Consider the following 20,053-nt stretch of genomic DNA (forward strand, 5'->3'; position numbering starts at 1 on the left):
CCTCCCCATTTGAACCCACCACCCAAGGACATGCCAGTGCGAGAAGCGCGGGCTCTCTTGTTAGAACGGTGTTACTGACTGTCATCATTCAGCTGGAAAGGTGACGCCTGGGCTGCCCTTCAAATTTCATCCCCTCTCCGTATGCCCCCAGCATGCACTTGGAGAGGTTCGAACTCTTCAGCGAGGGGGCCAGGCCCGGTTCTAGAGGGTGGGTCAGGTGGGCCAGGCCCACCCTAGACTATTCAGAGTTGAAAAACACGCGTTTTTCACCCTAATGTTTCACTGGGAGTGAAGCCCTGTGGGCTGTGCCTTGGTGTTATTTAAATAATAACACCATCGAGATACCTTCGTTTCATACCTGGGAAGTGGTGTGAAATTCTGCATGGATTTTAGCTGCTATGATGTACAAATGAACAGCATGGACGTTGTGAACTCTCACTCACTCACACTAAAGAGGCTGCAGGCTCCCATCACAAGGTTCCTAGAAGCTGAAAACAGTGACATAACAGAAACGCTTAACATAGATTTTCCTTCTCCCAGAAAAGTGAGTACAAATTTGTGTATAATTAGGATATGGATGTACTCAGGTATGTTTTATTTTCTTCCCGCTTTGAGGCTATTACTAACTTGCAGCATTACATGAAAAATAAATGAATGGGAAAAGTTTACAAATGAAAGGTTTTAGCTTGTGATTGGCAAATGAAAGAACATTCTACAAATCATCACATTAATTCATACAACATTCATAACTATGTAGATGGTCACAAATGATAGAATAATTCCTTCCGCAGTGACCTATGGGCAGGTCTACTGGAATTATGGGATTGCGTGGATGCTGTGTTTTTCTCATCGTTATGGATTTGCCACATAATACATTTTTTCTGCAAACTTTGCCGATTAAAAAAAAGTTTCTAGCTCAAAATCTACTAAAAAGACAGTAACAGGTGTTGATTCACAGTGGAAGGTATTTTGCAGAGGTTGACTGGTCACCTTTCATTTGCTTATTGTCATATTTAGGTGTTAAACTGGTACCAGTGAGGTGCATTCTATGCCAGACAATGTTAACAAGTGTACAAATAATTGAATAATACTATCACAAAATGTGCTGCATCATGCCACATAATTAGCCTTTGCTTGCCGCATAATTTAATCAACCCTGACCTACAATTTAACCTTCATCTGCCAAATAATTCCAGTGGCCTTACCTATGTGTAACCAGCAAGACAGTTTAATGATTCTCAGCATAGTCACCTCAGGATTTCATTCGTATGAGGCTGATAAATGGGTGTCTTATAGCTGACTAATGGGAATACTTGTGGCAAAATATGAGGTAGCAGATTCCACACAAAAACAAGTGGCTTTCAACAGACCTTAACGTTATAGCTGCCTCAGGCTACAGCACACAAGGAAAAAACAGAAATTTAAGGAACAAAATCTAACCATTACTGTAACATAGTTAAAGTGTTTTTTAAAAAGAAAAGGCATTATAATACTATCAATAATACAGTAACTTGTATTGTGTAACACTGATGAACATTCAGAATTACGTAAACATTTCTTTATAGCACTAATATGTTTTTTAAAGCAACTTATCTGATGTATTTCATTACATTTAAGATATGGGTTTTAAGATTCATAGTGTGCACCCTTGTGCCCTTAACTCGTGCTGAAAACTTCAGATTGAATTAGTGTCTAAGTAGAGCTCCGTAGTGCACAGTATAGTGTTGTCTATTCTAAGCATAAATGCTTTTTATGTTTGTTTAGTATAGGGCACAGCAGTATTGTTTTCTTGAATGAATAAAGCTTCCTTAATTGTCAGTTCGCTTGGTACATGCTGAGCACCATTTACACACCACTAAAGGTAAGGCTCCCAGAGGATGGAATGGCCAAAAGAAGCAATATCTCAGACAATAAGACTGAGACAGACTCAAAGCCAGATGGGAGAAAGAGAGGCCCAATACAAAAGGCATTATACGAGGAAGCACTTACCTACAACCCAGAGGGTTACCAGCATGATCTGATCTCCCTAGGTCCAAATGAACACTTTCCAGAGTGCACTTGCTCCAGTGCAGAGTGCAAAAAAAATAAATCCTCCCTACCGTCACGGACCAAAGATCTCACATACACACACTATCCATACATTCGCTGGTGGGGCCCATAACACCAACATTCACTCACCATCAGTCCGTGTGGGAGGCGATTATCCTTCTAAGCACTGGAAATGAGAGGGAAATACCACTTCTACCCTAATGAGCGACAAATCTACACAACCTTCTGATACTCATTAGGCCCTAAACTTCACCTTTAGTATTCCTCTCATAAAACGGGACGGATCAGTTAGTTGCAGGTGTAAGTGAATTTCTAATTCCCTAATTAACCTTTTCATTAACACATTTCAATGAATAAACAACCCAACTCATTTCTGTAGATATTCAAATTTATATTAATATTGCAAATTAAATCATTCATTTGATCAAGTTGCCATTCATATTTACCTATTCTGGCTAAAGTCGTCCTCTATGTCAAATCTGGCAGTCTCGCAAATCTATGCCCATCGATTTTGTAAGTTCAGTTCATCAGGAATTTGGACATTAATTCAGTCCGTCAAAGATTCAGGCTAACAGCTGTCCTGCAGTGTCACCGTCCTCTCCGTCAGAATAACGTCAGGAAATCGAGAAAGGCCATAAACGAACCCGCGCCCACCTCTCTATTCTACCATAATTTATAGTAAAAATCATTGACAATTTGTATCAAAAACGGGTCTTCAAATGTTCTGACAGGATTCTCATCAAAATAAAGTCTCTGATGTCATTGTACTTGAATTATCCGGTTTTTAGTAGCACATTATTGTTCATTCAGAAAAGCTGGCTTGCATCCCAGAGCAACCTTGAAGGGTACATGTTCATCTGGGGTCAGGCTGAGGCCACTGTGTATCTGTTGTCAGCGCAGGCACACTTCACCCAAGCCTTGTTCAGCGTTGACAGTCGGGTTAGGCACCAAAGGCAGCCATCTTTCGATAGGCCAGAATGGTCAACTTAAGCAAAGAAACACAAAAACGTAATTAATACATAGAAATGACTAATTAAATGTTATTCCCTCGCTAATACCCATATGTGTGTGTATTTATCTAGCAAAAGCAACATTCAGTGCAGTTTATACTTACTAAATAAAGCAATTACATCACAAAAGCGACATATATCATGCACTATCCCAATTGTCTATCATTAATATGCGTACAAGGTTTAGTTTACGTAATTAATTAAGCCATGCAGATGCAAATCCCACGTATAATTCATATATTAGTAAGGTTGGTAAGTATTTTCCACATCACTCCAATCCATTAATTCAATTATAATTAATTAATTAATCTTATTAATAAACAACATGCAAAATGGGGTGGGTATATAAAATTTGGCATAACCCGCTCCAGCAATCCCCCCTTTGGTGATTTTATCACCACACCACTCAAAATGTTGTTCTGTCTTACGGAATCTTTAAAATGTTTTCTTGCTCTTAATCATAATTCAGTTTCACCAACGTCTTCTCTTTTTACTGATTCGTACATACTCTCCTTCCACTCCTCCAATTCTATTTCCTCAATTTCTCTTTCTTGTTTCTTATCTTTTCTTTTAGAATTTTCGCTTTTTATTCTTTTCTTATTTTTCTTGGGTCTACAGCACATACAACCTACTCTTATCACTAAAATTATGCAGATTACACATGTTAATGGAAACAATATTTTACCTATAAGAGTACTACCTATTTTTACTAAGAAATTCTTAATAGCAGCTATTTTCTTTCCAATTCTCTCCCAAACACCTTCAACCTCCAGTGGTGCAAGTTCATCATGCAATTCAGTAATATTCTTAATATAAGTATTCAGATCTTTGCTTTCGTCAGGAATGTAAGTACAACAATGTTGAACTTTCAGCATTCCACAGACTCCACCCTCTTTTGCCAATAATATATCATGGGCAAGTCGATTTTGCATTACCATAGCACGCATGGCAACCATTTCAGTGTTAACCAATAAAAATCCTCCAGCGGTGCTTGTTGACAAGCGATCCACTACTGTTGATAATTTTCTAATTTTGTTTGCATTCAGAGTTATTCCCACTGCTGGTATCAATGCCTGAAAAATGTCACCTACAATTTCTGCCCAAGATTCTCTCTTGGTTCTAGCTCAATGATTGTAGGAGAGTAGGGTCTGCTTTCTATGTTGACCCCCACTTTTTGCTTTTGCTTTACTGGTTTTCGACTTAGATGTGGCTGTGGGCCTGCTAATCAGACCCACAGCCCTGCTGTTCTCTCTCTAAATTGATACTATGTACTTTAGGTGCATAACCCATTTGGATAGGATCACCTTATTGGCCCCTGTACAGTGTACCCTAGGTACCCAGGGCATAGGTGTACCCTAGGCCTACCAGGGGCTGCAGCATGTATTATGCCACCCCTGGCCTGGCCTTCCATTTTGACACAACTGGCTGATCACTCAGCTGGGGCAAGGTCGTGTAATCACCCCTTGCTTAGGTGTAGTATTCCTATACCTAACTTACATATAGACACATGTGTACCTATCAGCCACTCCTATGGCAGGCCTTAACAATCCTGGAGGCAGAGTGCTTGGTAACATGTGAGATGGTGCTCTAGCATGAGCTGAGCCTGTCTGCAGCTTTCGGAACCATGTCCTTATAGCTGTTCTATGATATAGCCTACCATATACTCTTAAAGTGCCTTATAATCTTAAACGGTTATGGTAACTATGGTTTGGCTTTATCGAAACATGTCGTGTAAGGTGTCTAACACTGTGGAATAATACCCCCATGCCATTCCTGGACATGAGGATATTATTCCCCCCTTCTAGAGGGAAAGACATGTTGAAATCATACTTTACTGTTAGCTTCTGACCAAAGCCTCAGCATCACAAAATGGATGCTGCTGCCACGACACAAGTCTGACCTCCTGCTGCTGGGAGTGATCCCAGCCAGGGAGGCCTGGACAATAGGTTTCCTGCTTGGGGAGGTGCTAGCACCTCCCCAGACAGCCTTTAGTGTATTGGGGCAGGGTGGGCTGAAAGGAATGAGACATGCCTGGGGCACACAAGGTGTTCCTTGCATAGTCCAGTTCAAACCGGTGCTGGGGCACTCCAGCCCCAGCTCTGGCGCGAAACTGGACAAAGGGAAGTGGGTGTAACCACCCCCTCCCAGGTCCCACCCATAAGGCGTGACCTAGCAGGTATCCCAGCCCCCCAGATTAGTATAAGAGTGGGAGTTGGGCCTCAAGACTTTAGATTATCCTGAACCTGCAACTTGAACAGAAACTCTGGACCTTCGACATTCGATGAAAGAAGAAGACTGAAGAATCTCCCTTGTGGCCAAGGAGTGGCTACCCTGTGCAAACAGGCACCATCAAGAGACTACCCTTTGCTTTGCTAAAGTTCTACGAGGGACCGACTGCAGAGCCCGACCAGAGCCTTGACTTCCAGACTTCTCCGACCCTGATCCACATCCACAGCAGAGCTGAGATCCGTGGCGACGAGAGATGTGGGACCGGCTACCTGGGAAAAGTGGCTAGTATCTTCAAGCACAGCTTCTGAGGCACCCTCGAAGTTGTGCACCGGGGATTGAGAAGCCCCACCCCCAAGCACCATCTGCACCGAAGACCAGCCCCCCACACTCCACGAGTCCTGCGTGGGGCCCTTCTGCATTTTCCTGCTTGCCGCGTCTGTCCGGTTGCTTGCCCGCTGGCTAGTGGCCTTTGTGACGACGCATGCTGAAATCTTCACCGCTGGTTTGGCTCCTCCAGACTGGCTCCTGCTTCTTTGAAAAAGAAAAGCACCCCAGACCTTCCAGAAGCAAGTCCTCCGTTCTTCGTGGGTTCCGCTTGCCAAGGCTTGGTGAGTCCTAGTCCAACTTCGACGCCGCCGACAGCAAGAGCATTCGTGGGACAGCTCGCCTCCTGGTCCTGGTCGTCCTCAACATTCCCTGGTCCTCGTGGCTGCAGCGACAAGCTTCACCTTCACCTGCAATCTTCACGACATCGCCTGGTTCCTTTCTGGTTCCACGTGGTCACTGGCTAGTGACCTTGACTCTGTCCCTTCTGCTTGCAGGTCTCCTCTCTTCTTGATCCCAGCCTTGGGATCCACCGGACACTCTTCACTGACTGCCTGTCAGCATCTTTCCTTCAGGCATCCATAGAAGTCCACGATGAAACCCGACGCAAGTTCACACCTATGCACCCGCAGCCTGTGGGCTAGGTAACTTGGGTACTTTGGTGCTCACAAGGGTAGTGACTATCCTAGGGTCTAGTTTCCGAGTCTCGACTCTCTAGCTGCTTTAGAAGTGTCCTTAAACTGTTAATTTCTAACAACTACTATTTCTATTGACTTTTACGCGTGAGTGTTTCCACTCTGCACCTGAATCCCGTGGGCCTGCCACTTCCTAACCTTTGGTAGTATAGTGTAGCCCCAGCGATTCCCTAGGCCTAGGCCTATCCTATTTCCATGACAGTGGTCCTTATACCACTTACTTAGTATATGGTTTGCGTGGCCCCTAGGGCCTAACTGTATTACTTACCTGTGTGACTTAATGTATGCTTAAATAAGACTGTGTTGTACTTACCTCTAATCTCATAAAGAGTGCTGAGGGTTTGACTAGAATAAATACACTTTATTTTATATATATATCTGTTGTGGTGTCCTTTCATTTGGTATTCAAGGGATTATATATGGTATCACAGCTGGCTTCACATGCCATTCAGAGTTTAGCCTAAGACTTCTCTTGTCCATGCTACCACTAGGATAGCTGGTCTATAAGGTTGACTTTACAACCAATCACCATAAGGGTATTTGGACTGATATAAGGTGTACACTAGAACTAGTGACATCATACATCAGGCCAACTTCTCACATTGGTGAGCAGCAGTTGGGATCTGAGCTTGCTGTTGTAATACCATTGTAATCTTGAGATACTAAATTGAAAGATCACACAGATATTGTCTAGGTACATATAACATAGATTATAATACTTAAGTCCTACTGGACTTAGTGGTTGTAGGTTGAAGGGAGTAACACACCCTGACTACAACTACCAGAGAGGTTTAGTAGAAACAACTAGTGTAGGTAGGTGGACACACCACACCCTCACTAGATCATGTCTCTGGGAGGAGATCAAGTAGATGCTCTCTCAGGAGGGTCAGGTCTGCAGAAGACCCCCTCTAGATATGATACCCTAACTTTTCAGGAGATGTGACAATTGTGTACCTCCAGAAGAATCAAACAGGGTGCAAACCCTACCCTCCTTCAGCTAAGACAACTCCTAGAGGAGTATGATGCTCTTAAAGCCTCTCAGGCAGGTACCCTAGGTACAAAGGAGGGTCTACCCACCACAGATGAGTCAGATGGGACTTCAGATGAAGAGGTAGACAGCCAGTGCCAAGTAGGAAGACTTAGCCAGGCTAACCTAAGCTTACATGGGAGTTTGCATGGGGTCCCCCCATACAGACCCCCAAGTGGGCTTACACAGAGAAGCAGGAGGGACAGATCCCCTTCAAGGGAATCCATCCACTCCCATGTCTCTAGCATCTCTAGTGTTTCCTCTCACAGGGGAATGACTTCCCCTGAGAGAAAGGAGCATGAAGCCAGAATGAGGGAAGCTAATCTGAGGATTCAGAGGGAAGAACTTGCCCTTGCCAAGGAAAAGCTTGCTCTGGCTAGAGAGCAAAAGTTAAGTGGGTCAGAACCCACTGGTGGCAGCAATATCCCTAAGGATAGAGACAGGCACTATGATAATAGAAACCTGAGCAAGATTGTCCCTCCCTACAAGTGTGGGGATGACATCCACAATTGGATAACTGCTTTGGAGAGGGCTTGCAAAGTACAGCAGGTAACCCAAAGTCAGTGGGCAGCTATCTTGAGGATCTCCTTCTCTGAGAAAGGTAGAGACAAGCTCCTCACAGTTAGTGATGATGTAGGAGAGTAGGGTCTGCTATCCTATGGTCACCCCAAATTTTTGCTTTTTGCTTCACTGGTTTTTGACATATTGAGGCTGTGGGCCTGCCAATCAGACCCCCAGCCTGCTGTTCTCCCTACTAAATTTACACTATGCACCCTAGGTGCATAACCAATTGGAAGTAGATCACCCTGTGAGCCCCTGTACCAGTGTACACTAGGTACCCAGGGCATTGGTGTATCTAAGGCCTGCCAGGGGCTGAAGCATGTATTATGCCACCCCAGGCTTGGCCTAACAAATTTGACACAACTGGCTGATCACTCAGCTGGGGTAAGTTGGTGTAACCACCTCTTACTTAGGTGTAGTATACCTATACCTAACCTTAAATGGGACACATGTTAACCTATAAGTCACTCCTATGGCAGGCCTTAACAATCCTGAAGGCAGAGTGCTTGGTTTCATGTGAGATGGTGCTCTGGCATGAGCTGAGCCTGTCTGCAGTGGTCGGAACAACTTCCTTCTACTGTTTCCAGATATCGTCATACCATATACTCTTAAGTGCATTATGAACCTCGCGGTTAAATGCTATCTTTGGTTTGGCTTTATCAAAACATGTCGAGTAAGGTGTCATACGAATTGGAATACTAACCCCTCGCCAATTCTGGCGACGGGGTTAGCATTCCACCCTTCTAGAGGGACACGACATGTACAGTACCTGAAACCCGGGTAAAATCAGAAATAGCCTCAGCTCCACAAAATGGATGCTGCCACCACAGACACAAGTCTGCCCTCCTGCTGCTGGGAGTCCTTCCAGCTTGGGAGGTATGGACAAAGGGTTTCCTGCCAGGGGAGGTGCGTGCACCACCCCAGACAGGACTTTGTGTATTGGTCAGGTAGGGCTTGAAAGAAACCAGACATGCCTGAGGCTCACAAGGAGCCTCGGTGCATATGCCAGTTCAAACCGGTCCTGGGGCACACCAGCCCTGGACCTGGGGCGAGCTGGACAAAGGATTGGGGGTGTAACCACCCCCCTTCCTAGTCCCACCCTTAGGGAGGGACCTAGCAGGTAGTCCGGCCCCTAGAATCCGAATAAAGGTAGGAGCTGTGTCCTAAGACTTTAGACATCCTGGAATCAACTTAACTACAAGAAGAAGACGGGAACTTTGACGCTCTGCCGCACAGAGGACTGAAGCCAATCTCCCCTGTGGTCAGGGAGTGACCACCTTGCTAACGCAAGCACCATCTAGCGAATCAACGTCTGCTTTGCCGCCGCCTCCCGCCGGAGCCCGAGCCCAGAGACTGACAAGACCTGGACCTCCAGACCTCTCACCGCCCGATCCACAGTACCTGAAAAGAAGGAACCCGTGGAGGCACCGAGACACGTGGAGCCAGCCATCTTGAAACGACCACGACAAGCTGCAAGCGCAACAACCGAGGCTCCCTCCAAGTTGTGCTGTGGGATCTGAGAAGCCCAACACCCGAGCAGCATCTGCACCAAAGGTGAGCCCACCAGCATCTCCACGATCTGCGTGGGGCCCTTCTGCATTTTGCCACTCTACGCGCCTAACCGGTTGCTGGCCCGCTGGCTAGTGGCCATCTTGGCGACGAACTTCAAGAACTACACCACTGGTCTGGTTGCTCCAGACTGGCCCTTGCTCCCCTCCAAAGGAGCAGTCCCTCTGACCTTGCTGGTCAGAACCATCAGCTTATTTCGTTTCCCACAACAATTGCTTTTGCCAACGCTTGTTTGCTTCGATCAAGTCGCCGACACCGCCGACAGCGAGAGCCTGTGTGGGACAGCTCGTGATCCGACTCCTGGACGTCGTCGACCTTCAGGGACCACGTGGCTGCAGAGACAAGCTACACCTTCCTTCCTGTTTGCACCCGACATCGCCTGGTACCCACCTGGTGCCACGCTGGTCACTGGCTAGTGACTGTGAACACTGTCCCCTCTGCTTACAGGTCTTCTACAACTCCGATCCACTCTTGGATCCACCGCATCTCTTCCGGGCCGACCGCCTGCAGCATCTTTGTCTTCAGGCTCCATTGAACATATAGAAGAAACCCGACGCACTTCGAGGCCTATGCACCCGCTTCCTGTAGGTGAGGTAAAGCTGGCACTCCGGTGCCCAAGTGTAGAGTATCATCTCTAGTGTCTGTTTTTCCAATCTTGAGTTCATAATCCATCCGGAAGATCCTTTTTGCAGTAACTTTGTAACTTTTACGCAGCCATTGAAAACCTATGGGAGCCCGCGTGTGACTATTTGCTCTGCACTCGCAACCCGGGGACCTCCTGGTCACTAACTAAAGTTAGCTCCTTGTAGACCCAGCGATTCTAGAGGCCCTAGGCCTTTTCCCTTTTCTGTTCGTGGTACTTATACCACTATTTTAGTATATGGTTTGAGCGGCCACCAGGGCCTATCCATATAAAGTGCAACTTCTGTGTATTCTAACGTATTCTTGTTTAACGATTTGTGCTCCTGTGCTCATAAAGAGTCTAGGGGTACTTTGAGAAATAAATACATATATATTTTCAATATATATCTGTGTGGTGTCCTTTCATTGGTATAAAAGGGGGTTACATTTGGTAAAACAGCTGGCTTAACACGCTTCACGAGTTTAGCCTCAAAGACTGCTTAGCCTACGCTACCACTAGGGCAGCTAGGCCGAATAGGTTGACTTACAACCACACCATAAAGGTTGCTTGGCATGGTACAAGGTGGTCACTTTAACTAGTGAACATCATATACCAGGCCAACTTCTCACAGATGAGGATGCAGATAATTACACTGTCCTGAAGAGTGCTCTAATTGATGGGTTTGGCCTAACCACTGAACAATACAGGTTGTTGTTCAGGGATACCCAGAAGACACAGACTCAGGACTGGACTGACTTTGTAGATTGTGCCACTAAGGCTCTGGAAGGCTGGCTAATAGGAAGTAAGGTTAAGGACTATACAGGATTGTATAATTTGATCATGAGAGAGCAAATCCTTAACAACTGTCAAAACCAGCTATTGCATCAACACCTGATTGATTCTGATCTGACTTCTCCCCAAGAATTGGGAAAGAAGGCAGATAGATGGGTCAGGACTAGAGTTAAGCAGAAAAACCTAGAACCAAGGCGGTGATCAGAAAAAGGCAGACCAGAAGGGTAATGATCAGAAACAAAAAGACCAGAAGTCTTCACCAGGCCCCCAAAAGGCTCAGGGGGAGGGTGGTCCCAAAAAGGATAAAAAAGAAAGAAGGCCAAAAGAAACCATGGTGCAACTATTGTAAGTCCAACTCACATTGGTTTAGTGAGTGCACCAAAAAGGATAAGCCCCCAGCCACCATTGCCCCTAAGGCAACTGTACCCCCTAGTTCAGCTGTAAGTGGTGGTTCCCAGCAAAAGGGTGTAGTAGGGTTAACCCTGGGAACTGAGGAGGATTCTGGCCTAGTCAGAATACCTACTCAGGCTGTTCTGATCTGTGATGGGGACTTAGCTTTGTCCTCTACTGTAGGCCCCAGTAACCTGGGCAAGTACAGACAGACTCCTTTTATCAACCAAAGAATGGCTCAGGCCTACAGGGACACTGGGGCTAGTGTCACAATGGTGACACCTGCTTTTGTGGACCCTGGACAGATCATACTATGTGAGAATTACCTAGTGACCAACGCTAGCAATGCCACTACCTCCCATAGTGTGGCTATTGTTAACTTCTCCTGGGGAGGGGTAACTGGCCTCAAGAAAGTTGTTGTTAGTTCAGACCTTCCTGTAGAGTGTTTACTGGGCAATGATCTTGAAACTTCAGTTTGGTCTAAAGTGGAGTATAGGACCCATGCAGAAATGCTGGGGATAGATGCACATGTCCTTGCTGTGACCAAGTCACAGGCCAAAATGTGCACCACTGAACAAGTGCTGGATCCTGAAACTATGGACCAGTCACAACCCAAGAGAAAGAGCAGTAGGGTTAAGGTTGTGCCTTCCCCCCTGCCTCAGGTGGTGGATCAGCCCTCCCAGGAGGATGATTCTGAGAGCCCTGAAGGAACTGTCCTAGAAGAACTTGAACCTGATCAGGTTGAGTTTCTTGGGACAGGGGGACCTTCAAGGGCAGATCTGAGGCAGGCTCAATTAGACTGCCCCTCTCTTGAACCCCTCAGACAGCTGGCTGCTGCTGAGGCTGAAGGCAATGCTCAAGGTACCCATAGAGTGTATTGGGATGAAGGGCTACTGTATTCAGAGGCTAGAGACCCCAAGCCTGGTGCATCCAGGAGGTTGGTCATACCACTGAAGTTCAGAGGCTTCCTTCTTACCTTGGCCCATGATATTCCCCTTGCGGGACATTTAGGCCAGAACAAGACTTGGGACAGGCTTGTCCCTCACTTTCACTGGCCCCATATGTCAGAAGATACTAAGGAGTTTTGTCACTCCTGTGTCACCTGCCAAGCCAGTGGCAAATCAGGTGCCACCACAAAGGCCCCCCTCATACCACTACCTGTGGTGGGGGTCCCCTTTGAAAGAGTGGGCATAGATATTGTAGGACCAATGGACCCACAAACAGCATCTGGGCACAGATTCATACTGGTGATAGTGGACCATGCCACCAGGTATCCAGAAGCAATTCCCCTGAGGACCACAACAGCTCCTGTTGTGGCAAGGGCCCTGCTTGGAGTATTCTCCAGAGTGGGCTTTCCAAAGGAGGTCATTTCTGACAGAGGTGCCAACTTCATGTTAGGATACTTGACTGCAATGTGGAAGGAGTGTGGTGTGAACTACAAGTTCACCACACCCTATCACCCACAGTGCAATGGGCTCGTTGAGGGGTTCAACAAGACCCTAAAGGTAATGATAAAAGGGTTACCAGACAAGCTTAGGCGAAGATGGGACATCCTTTTACCCTGCCTTCTGTTTGCTTACAGAGAGGTCCCACAAAAGGGGGTTGGCTACAACCCTTTTGAGCTTTTGTTTGGGCATCCTGTAAGAGGACCCCTGTGTTTGGTAAGGGAAGGATGGGAGAGACCTCTCAGACAACCCAAGCTGGACATAGTGGATTATGTACTTGGTCTCCGCTCCAGGATGGCAGAGTATATGAAGAAGGCTTCTAAAAACCTTGAGGCAAGCCAAGAACTCCAAAAAGCTTGGCATGACCAAAAGGCTGTACTGACTGTTTACCAGCCAGGACAGAAAGTGTGGGTGTTGGAGCCAGTGGCCCCAGCAGCACTCCAAGACAAATGGTCTGGACCCCACACTATTGTTGAGAAAAAGGGAGAAGTCACCTACTTGGTGGACCTTGGGACTCCCAGAAGCCCCCACAGGGTGCTTCATGTCAACAGATTGAAGGCATATGTTGACAGGGCAGACATGGGGCTACTCATGGCTACAGATGAGGGGCAGGAGGAAGAGAGTGACCCTCTCCCAGACCTGTTGACTCATAACCCTGATGATGGCTCAGTTGATGGTGTGGTCTTTTCTGACAGCCTCACTGTCCATCAGCAACAGGACTGCAGGCAAGTTCTGCAGTCCTACAGACATATGTTCTCTCTGACCCCAAGTCAGACAAACTGGTGCACCCATGAGGTGGACACTGGTGACAGTCTGCCTGTGAAGAGTAAAATCTACATGCAACCTGACCATGTCAGGGACTGCATAAAAGTTGAGGTACAAAAGATGTTGGAGCTGGGAGTCATTGAACCTTCAGAGAGCCCTTGGGCTAGTCCTGTAATCCTTGTGCCAAAGCCTCACACCCAAGATGGTAAGAGAGAGATGAGGTTTTGCGTGGATTACAGAGGTCTCAATGCTGTCACTAGGACAGATGCCCACCCAATACCTAGGGCAGATGAGCTCATTGACAGACTGGCAGCTGCTAAGTTTTTGAGCACATTTGACCTAACAGCAGGCTACTGGCAAATCAGACTAGCTGAGAATGCAAAGGCCAAAACTGCTTTCTCGACCCCAGGAGGACATTATCAATTTGTGGTAATGCCCTTTGGTTTGAAGAATGCACCTGCCACTTTCCAAAGGTTGGTGAATCAAGTCCTTACTGGGTTGGATGATTATTGTGCAGCTTAACTTGATGATATTGCTGTCTTTAGCTCCACCTGGGAGGATCACCTGGTCCACCTGAGGAATGTTTTAGAGGCCCTGCAAAAGGCAGGCCTCACTATCAAGGCCACTAAGTGCCAGATAGGGCAGAGCAAGGTTGTATACCTGGGCCACCTAGTTGGTGGGGGTCAGGTTCCACCACTGGAGAGCAAGATCCAGACCATAAAGGACTGGACTCCTCCAACTAACCAGACTCAGGTCAGAGCTTTCTTGGGCCTGACTGGGTACTACAGAAAGTTTGTTAAGAACTATGGGTCCATTGTGACACCACTTAATGACTTGACCTCCAAGAAGATGCCAAAGAAAGTTCAGTGGACAGTAAGCTGTCAAAAAGCATTTGATGACCTGAAGCAGGCCATGTGCAGTGCACCTATTCTGAAAAGTCCAGACTACTCCAAAGAGTTCATTGTCCAGACAGATGCTTCTGAGTTAGGTGTGGGAGCTGTTCTTTCACAACTGAATGTAGATGGTCAAGACCAGCCCATTGCTTTTATAAGTAGAAGGCTGACCCCTAGAGAGAAACGTTGGTCAGCTATTGAGAGGGAGGCCTTTGCTGTGGTTTGGGCCCTGAAGAAGCTGAGGCCATACTTGTTTGGCACCCACTTCAAGGTTCAGACAGACCATAAGCCCCTCTTGTGGCTAAATCAGATGAAGGGTGAAAATCCCAAACTTCTTAGGTGGTCCATTTCCCTACAGGGGATGGACTTCACAGTGGAACATAGACCTGGGACTGACCATGCCAATGCAGATGGACTCTCCAGATATTTCCACTTAGAACATGAAGACTCAACTGGTCAAGGTTAGTTTAATGTCCCTAAGTTTGGGGGGGTTGTGTAGGAGAGTAGGGTCTGCTTTCTATGTTCACCCCCACTTTTTGCTTTTGCTCTACTGGTTTTCGACTTAGATGTGGCTGTGGGCCTGCTAATCAGACCCACAGCCCTGCTGTTCTCTCTCTAAATTGATACTATGTACTTTAGGTGCATAACCCATTTGGATAGGATCACCTTATTGGCCCCTGTACAGTGTACCCAAGGTACCCAGGGCATAGGTGTACCCTAGGCCTACCAGGGGCTGCAGCATGTATTATGCCACCCCTGGCCTGGCCTTCTATTTTGACACAACTGGCTGATCACTCAGCTGGGGCAAGGTCGTGTAATCACCCCTTGCTTAGGTGTAGTATTCCTATACCTAACTTACATATAGACACATGTGTACCTATCAGCCACACCTATGGCAGGCCTTAACAATCCTGGAGGCAGAGTGCTTGGTAACATGTGAGATGGTGCTCTAGCATGAGCTGAGCCTGTCTGCAGCTTTCGGAACCATGTCCTTATAGCTGTTCTATGATATAGCCTACCATATACTCTTAAAGTGCCTTATAATCTTAAACGGTTATGGTAACTATGGTTTGGCTTTATCGAAACATGTCGTGTAAGACGTCCAACACTGTGGAATAATACCCCCATGCCATTTCTGGACATGAGGATATTATTCCCCCCTTCTAGAGGGAAAGACATGTTGAAATCATACTTTACTGTTAGCCTCTGACCAAAGCCTCAGCATCACAAAATGGATGCTGCTGCCACGACACAAGTCTGACCTCCTGCTGCTGGGAGTGATCCCAGCCAGGGAGGCCTGGACAATAGGTTTCCTGCTTGGGGAGGTGCTAGCACCTCCCCAGACAGCCTTTAGTGTATTGGGGCAGGGTGGGCTGAAAGGAATGAGACATGCCTGGGGCACACAAGGTGTTCCTTGCATAGTCCAGTTCAAACCGGCGCTGGGGCACTCCAGCCCCAGCTCTGGCGCGAAACTGGACAAAGGGAAGTGGGTGTAACCACCCCCTCCCAGGTCCAACCTATAAGGCGTGACCTAGCAGGTATCCCAGCCCCCCAGATTAGTATAAGAGTGGGAGTTGGGCCTCAAGACTTTAGATTATCCTGAACCTGCAACTTGAACAGAAACTCTGGACCTTCGACATTCGACGAAAGAAGAAGACTGAAGAATCTCCCTTGTGGCCAAGGAGTGGCTACCCTGTGCAAACAGGCACCATCAAGAGACTACCCTTTGCTTTGCTAAAGTTCTACGAGGGACCGACTGCAGAGCCCGACCAGAGCCTTGACTTCCAGACTTCTCCGACCCTGATCCACATCCACAGCAGAGCTGAGATCCGTGGAGGCGACGAGAGACGTGGGACCGGCTACCTGGGAAAAGTGGCTAGTATCTTCAAGCGCAGCTTCTGAGGCACCCTCGAAGTTGTGCACCGGGGATTGAGAAGCCCCACCCCCAAGCACCATCTGCACCGAAGACCAGCCCCCCACACTCCACGAGTCCTGCGTGGGGCCCTTCTGCATTTTCCTGCTTGCCGCATCTGTCCGGTTGCTTGCCTGCTGGCTAGTGGCCTTTGTGACGACGCATCCTGAAATCTTCACCGCTGGTTTGGCTCCTCCAGACTGGCTCCTGCTTCTTTGAAAAAGAGTAGCACCCCAGACCTTCCTGGTCTGCACCAGAAGCAAGTCCTCCGTTCTTCGTGGGTTCCGCTTGCCAAGGCTTGGTGAGCCCTAGTCCAACTTCGACGCCGCCGACAGCAAGAGCCTTCGTGGGACAGCTCGCCTCCTGGTCCTGGTCGTCCTCGATGTTCCCTGGTCCTCGTGGCTGCAGCGACAAGCTTCACCTTCACCTACAATCTTCACGACATCGCCTGGTTCCTTTCTGGTTCCACGTGGTCACTGGCTAGTGACCTTGACTCTTGTCCCTTCTGCTTGCAGGTCTCCTCTCTTCTTGATCCCAGCCTTGGGATCCACCGGACACTCTTCACTGACTGCCTGTCAGCATCTTTCCTTCAGGCATCCATAGAAGTCCACGACGAAACCCGACGCAAGTTCACACCTATGCACCCGCAGCCTGTGGGCTAGGTAACTTGGGTACTTCGGTGCTCACAAGGGTAGTGACTATCCTAGGGTCTAGTTTCCGAGTCTCGACTCTCTAGCTGCTTTAGAAGTGTCCTTAAACTGTTAATTTCTAACAACTACTATTTCTATCGACTTTTACACATTACGCGTGAGTGTTTCCACTCTGCACCTGACTCCCGTGGGCCTCCCACTTCCTAACCTTTGGTAGTATAGTGTAGCCCCAGCGATTCCCTTGGCCTAGGCCTATCCTATTTCCGTGACAGTGGTCCTTATACCACTTACTTAGTACATGGTTTGCGTGGCCCCTAGGGCCTAACTGTATTACTTACCTGTGTGACTTAATGTATGCTTAAATAAGACTGTGTTGTACTTACCTCTAATCTCATAAAGAGTGCTGAGGGTTTGACTAGAATAAATACACTTTATTTTATATATATATCTGTTGTGGTGTCCTTTCATTTGGTATTCAAGGGATTATATATGGTATCACAGCTGGCTTCACATGCCATTCAGAGTTTAGCCTAAGACTGCTCTTGTCCATGCTACCACTAGGATAGCTGGTCTATAAGGTTGACTTTACAACCAATCACCATAAGGGTATTTGGACTGATATAAGGTGTACACTAGAACTAGTGACATCATACATCAGGCCAACTTCTCACAATGATTACTTAAGCTATGTACACCATCTTCTCCTCTATCTATATGAAACTTTTTCGGAAAGACCAGGCCTACGTAACATGTGCCATACCAATGGTCTGGCAGACGATAATATGCTCTGTTCCACAAATAAAATATAATCCAGGAAAGACTGGATCTCTTCCACCTTTAAATCCCCATCCACCCATGATTCGATATGTATCATGGCACTCACTATTACCTAGAAAATAATTATCATACACAGTTTGATTCCTTCGGATGCAACATTTTCCTTTCTGAGGCCAATCTAAAGCTATAGTTGGACTAGCTTCTCCTTTCAAATGTTTTTCTTTCTCTATATCCCAGACTGTTTTCTCAAATTTCCCTTCTGCTGCTTTTCTTTGCATCTTCAATCTCCTTTCTTCAACCATGTCTAAAAATGTATTTTCCTCCTTCTTCAAACTGCATGTCAAATTGTTTCTAAAAATATATTCTAATGTTAGTTCCTTAGTTTCTAAGAAAAATTCACCTAATACCTTAGCAGGCTTTACTTTATTCAATTTATTATAAGAAGGCACTTGCGCAAAAATGTTATCTACATCTGAAAAATAATATTCTAATTTCCCTGTCTCATAAAATAAACTAGCTATTACACTACATGTTATTCCATACGTTGCTGGGAGGTGAGGATAAGTCACTCCTTCAGAAACAGATGCAGGTAACTGCATACATACGTAGCAGTACCGTACGTCCATTGTCTTTACATATTCATACAATAATTTTGAAAACACATTATTAGAAAAATCTGTTATTCACCTGTCTTTATGCAAATAATTATTATCTATTCTAGTTGGAACTACCTTTGAAATCTTCCCTATATTAGTTTTATTCTCACTATGTCCTTCTAATGTATCTATAGTGGCCTTAAAAGAAATGACAAGAGCAAGGATGCTCCATAAAAGCATTCATAATCCTGTACAACAACAACACATTTTACACCATCTTTTCATGAATGTACATCTACCTTTACTACTTTCTATGTTAGCCATCTTTGCTAAAATAGACCGTGTCTTTTGACTCAGCCTCTTTTACTTCACAACTAGTTTTCCTAACGTAAGGTTCTAACACCTATTTGGTTCTACCAGTCTCTATCAATTGATTCAATATTTTGTTTTCTTCATCAGTAGTTTTCTTAACTGATTCAGTTTGGTATCTCATCGTTCTTTAACCTCCTCTCGTCATCCAAATATGGATTTTCCTGAACTTCCGTTTCTTCTTCTCCAATGTCGGACAAGAGAACTCTCAGGATTTCCGATTCTATTTCATCCTCAACCACTTTCAGTACAGCCTCCTCTGGATTTCCTTGACTATCTGCCTCTTCTCCCTTTTCAGGCAGAGCCACGTACGTCTGGTTACTTATATTTCTGGTTAGGTTTCCTTGTTCTTCTACTCTCTTTGTCTTCAGTTACTTCGTCTTCTTTTGATTTTTCTTGACTTGTCACTTCAGTCACCTGTTTGGCTCGCGGTGAATTCACTCGTGTCAGTCGGTATCTCAGTTTCCTTATTTTATTGGGCCAAACATCATCTCTTGCAACTCTTTTTACTTTTCTCCCTTTGTCATTCTTTTCATTCCTCCAAGCTCTCTTTCTTAGAACTCGACCTTCAGTTATTTCATTTTCACTCTCTTCAGACTCTGTCTCAACTTGCTTTGTCTTTTCAGCATCTTCTTCTTCCACCACTTGTTTTGTTTTCCCTACTTCTGTCCCTCCTAGGCTCTCCGACATGCAATCTTCCTGCTGGCTACTTGTCCCTTCACCTAACTGGATGTTGCAGTTCCCTACACCTCCTCGGGGGTCTTCCGCAGAAAGCTGTCCCTCTCTCTCTGTACCTGTCCCTTGTTCACTTAAATTTGTTACTTCAGGTGAAATTTCTCTCAGTCTCTCATCTGGTACTTCCTTTTCACGAATTTATTTTATTGTGTCTTCAGTACTTGTTCCTCTTTTCTTTCTCTGTTCTTTCTTAGAACCCTGCGCCTCTTGCTCGTTTCCAGAATCACTTGATTCAGAAATCTGCAATCTTCTTCTCAGAGAGCTACTTCTGGGGACCAAAGCTGAACTTTGTTCTATTTCCCCCCTTTCAGAGTTTCCTCGTGTCTTTGACCCTTCGTCATCCGACTCAGTACTTGATTCTGATTCATCAAAGTATTCTTTTGCTGTGCTGTCCACCGGATTTGGAATTCTCAATGTATGACTGGCATGGATGCAGTTCTTCAGTCCAGCACACTTCACAGATGTGGTCGTGGTCAGAATGACTTGTCGTGGTTTTCCCCACCTTGGAACCAAACAATTTCTTCTTCGGTGGACTTTTATCCTTACCCAATCACCTGGGCTCGGATCATGGGCTGGCTTCTTTTTAAGTGTGGTGGCAGCTGGTCCAACGTGATGAAACACAGAATGAACTGCATCAGCCAGG

At 46.1% G+C, this 20,053-nt stretch overlaps 1 pseudogene; it reads left to right on the top strand.

Annotated features, from left to right (window-relative positions):
* The first annotated feature begins 418 nt into the window (after positions 1 to 418).
* LOC146769250 (uncharacterized) overlaps positions 419 to 20,053 on the top strand; it is a 72,412-nt pseudogene continuing 52,777 nt past the window's right edge.

Source organism: Triturus cristatus, unplaced genomic scaffold (genome assembly GCF_964204655.1).
Source record: "Triturus cristatus unplaced genomic scaffold, aTriCri1.1 SCAFFOLD_159, whole genome shotgun sequence".
In the NCBI taxonomy this organism is placed as follows: domain Eukaryota; kingdom Metazoa; phylum Chordata; class Amphibia; order Caudata; family Salamandridae; genus Triturus; species Triturus cristatus.